This window comes from Saccoglossus kowalevskii, chromosome 6 (assembly GCF_978046115.1).
Source record: "Saccoglossus kowalevskii chromosome 6, keSacKowa6.1, whole genome shotgun sequence".
Classification (NCBI taxonomy): domain Eukaryota; kingdom Metazoa; phylum Hemichordata; class Enteropneusta; family Harrimaniidae; genus Saccoglossus; species Saccoglossus kowalevskii.
In genome coordinates, this window is record NC_140646.1 from 36,753,069 (window position 1) to 36,756,839 (window position 3,771).

Consider the following 3,771-nt stretch of genomic DNA (forward strand, 5'->3'; position numbering starts at 1 on the left):
CCAATCCATTATTTCCTCCTGTGCAACAGGGTCACGTGCCCTACGTACATGTACAAGCATCCTAAAATTAGAGCTAATAAAACACTGAGGCGAAAGTGTTCCATCCAATAAGTTGGAATAACCTACCTGAAAGCTCAATCAATCAAGGTGGAAGCTTACTAAATGAAAATATCCAGATTTTTTTTATTTTACAATAAATTGTAGTCCAAGGCAACGCAAGGTACGGATATTGACTTTAAAAAGCTGGGGGTCATCAGCCTCATTTTCGAGAAAAACAAAACAAAAACAAAACACTCAGCACTGATAGGTAATTTGCTCTTGCTCTGTAAATTTCACATTTATCACTCTAAAATCAAAAAAATAAAAGTGCAACTACCAGACAGACATCGCCATTTATAATCTGAAAAGGTGTAACTACCAGACAGACATCGCCATTTCTAATCTGGAAAAGTGTAACTACCAGACAAACATCGCCATTTCTAATCTGGAAAAGTGTAACTACCAGACAGACATCACCATTTCTAATCTGGAAAAGCGTAACTACCAGACAAACATCGCCATTTCTAATCTGGAAAAGTGTAACTACCAGACAGACATCGCCATTTCTAATCTGGAAAAGTGTAACTACCAGACAGACATCGCCATTTCTAATCTGGAAGAGTGTAACTACCAGACAGACATCGCCATTTCTAATCTGGAAAAGTGCAACTACCAGACAGACATCGCCATTTCTAATCTGGAAGAGTGTAACTACCAGACAGACATCGCCATTTCTAATCTGGAAAAGTGTAACTACCAGACAGACATCGCCATTTCTAATCTGGAAAAGTGTAACTACCAGACAGACATCGCCATTTCTAATCTGGAAAAGTGTAACTACTAGACAGACATCGCCATTTCTAATCTGGAAAAGTGTAACTACCAGACAGACATCGCCATTTCTAATCTGGAAAAGTGTAACTACCAGACAGACATCGCCATTTCTAATCTGGAAAAGCGTAACTACCAGACAGACATCGTCATTTCTAATCTGGAAAAGTGTAACTACCAGACAGACATCGCCATTTCTAATCTGGAAAAGTGTAACTACCAGACAAACATCGCCATTTCTAATCTGGAAAAGCGTAACTACCAGACAGACATCGCCATTTCTAATCTGGAAAAGTGCAACTACCAGACAGACATCGCCATTTCTAATCTGGAAAAGTGTAACTACCAGACAGACATCGCAATTTCTAATCTGGAAAAGCGTAACTACCAGACAGACATCGCCATTTCTAATCTGGAAAAGTGCAACTACCAGACAGACATCGCCATTTCTAATCTGGAAGAGTGTAACTACCAGACAGACATCGCCATTTCTAATCAGGAAAAGTGTAACTACCAGACAGACATCGCCATTTCTAATCTGGAAAAGCGTAACTACCAGACAGACATCGCCATTTCTAATCTGGAAAAGTGCAACTACCAGACAGACATCGCCATTTCTAATCTGGAAGAGTGTAACTACCAGACAGACATCGCCATTTCTAATCTGGAAAAGTGTAACTACCAGACAGACATCGCCATTTCTAATCTGGAAGAGTGTAACTACCAGACAGACATCGCCATTTCTAATCTGGAAAAGTGTAACTACCAGACAGACATCGCCATTTCCAATCTGGAAGAGTGTAACTACCAGACAGACATCGCCATTTCTAATCTGGAAAAGTGCAACTACCAGACAGACATCGCCATTTCTAATCTGGAAAAGTGTAACTACCAGACAGACATCGCCATTTCTAATCTGGAAAAGCGTAACTACCAGACAGACATCGCCATTTCTAATCTGGAAAAGTGCAACTACCAGACAGACATCGCCATTTCTAATCTGGAAAAGTGTAACTACCAGATAGACATCGCCATTTCTAATCTGGAAGAGTGTAACTACCAGACAGACATCGCCATTTCTAATCTGGAAAAGCGTAACTACCAGACAGACATCGCCATTTCTAATCTGGAAAAGTGCAACTACCAGACAGACATCGCCATTTCTAATCTGGAAAAGTGTAACTACCAGACAGACATCGCCATTTCTAATCTGGAAGAGTGTAACTACTAGACAGACATCGCCATTTCTAATCTGGAAAAGTGTAACTACCAGACAAACATCGCCATTTCTAATCTGGAAAAGTGCAACTACCAGACAGACATCGCCATTTCTAATCTGGAAAAGTGTAACTACCAGACAGACATCGCCATTTCTAATCTGGAAAAGTGTAACTACCAGACAAACATCGCCATTTCTAATCTGGAAAAGTGTAACTACCAGACAGACATCGCCATTTCTAATCTGGAAAAGTGTAACTACCAGACAGACATCGCCATTTCTAATCTGGAAGGCCACAACAAATTGAAACAAAGGTAGGGTAATGTTAGGTTCACTTGACATGTAATTTTTTTTAGAGGTATAATTGAATTATGTAAATAGTTTATGGACTCAATTGATTGTTATGTGTTGTATTTTTCTAATTTTCTGTTGTGTATTTGTTTTTCTTTGTTGGTTCAATAATAAAAAAAGTCCTCGATGTAAACTAGGCCAGTTATATATATGAATTATTATGATGCCATATCCATATCAATAGACCCATCTTATCTGACATAATTGTGTTTTCATAGCAAAGACTATGAAAGTTGTCTTATCGGATTTTTCATGCAAGAAAACATATAATTAGGCACCAGAATTGTGTAAATACATTGATTATGACAGATTTTATCGTAGTTTGACAGGTCACCGTGACGAAAAGTGTGTTGACCTTTCCACATTTCGGTCACTGTGACGTAACGCAAGGTCAAAACTAGGTCACACTATATATTTTTGAACCCTCCTCGCCAAGACGAGTAAATTGATATGCATCTCAAATGGATTGGAACATTTTTGAATATTGATCCAAAAATGTTTTTTTTTTGGCCCAAAAAATGATTTTTAATCTTGGCAACGCCCCTGACGTGAAACCTTACTATATAAGGGCATGATTCAGCATAAATGCCTGCTTGTAACAAAAAGAACTGAAAAAAAAATTGAGCATTTTTCTACCTTCTGTTGGCTGTCTGTATGACATCAGGTAATTAAGTAATGTACCTCTGATGACATACATGTATATTATATATGAACTGTGAACTGTATTTTTTCATACAATGATATGCTCGCTGTATGTAAAATCATAGGCCTTGTCTTTTAAGGTCTATGGTAAAATAAATGCAGTGAATAGCCCTGGCTGTCTAACGTCGTAACACAGTCAACAACTGAGTATTTTTACTCCGGGTGGTCACATTCAGTAAATCTGCAAGACCGGGATCGTAAATACATCTCGTTTTAAATCTTTGAGATTGATAAGGTAATTTTAATTACATTTTCATTTATTTTATTAACCACTTAACATTCTGGTGAATGTTGCCAACGGTTACATGGGTGTATACACAAAACACATAACTCCCGGACCGAATAATATAACTACTGCGTCATGTCTACAGATAATAGCGGAGTGATGAGTGAGTTTTCTTAAGTGAAACAATAATATTATTTGCATACGGATCACGCGTTCATTCACGTTGCCACAGACATCGTCAGTGGACGTTATCATCCTTAAAGGCTGTGTGTCAAAATTGCACAACATGAAAGTTATAAAATTATTATCCGTTTTTCAAGAAATAAAACCAGTTAAAAACCAGAATTTATCACTTATCTTGAACACTTAACGTCGAACTATTTTATCTTGCTATGTGCGGATT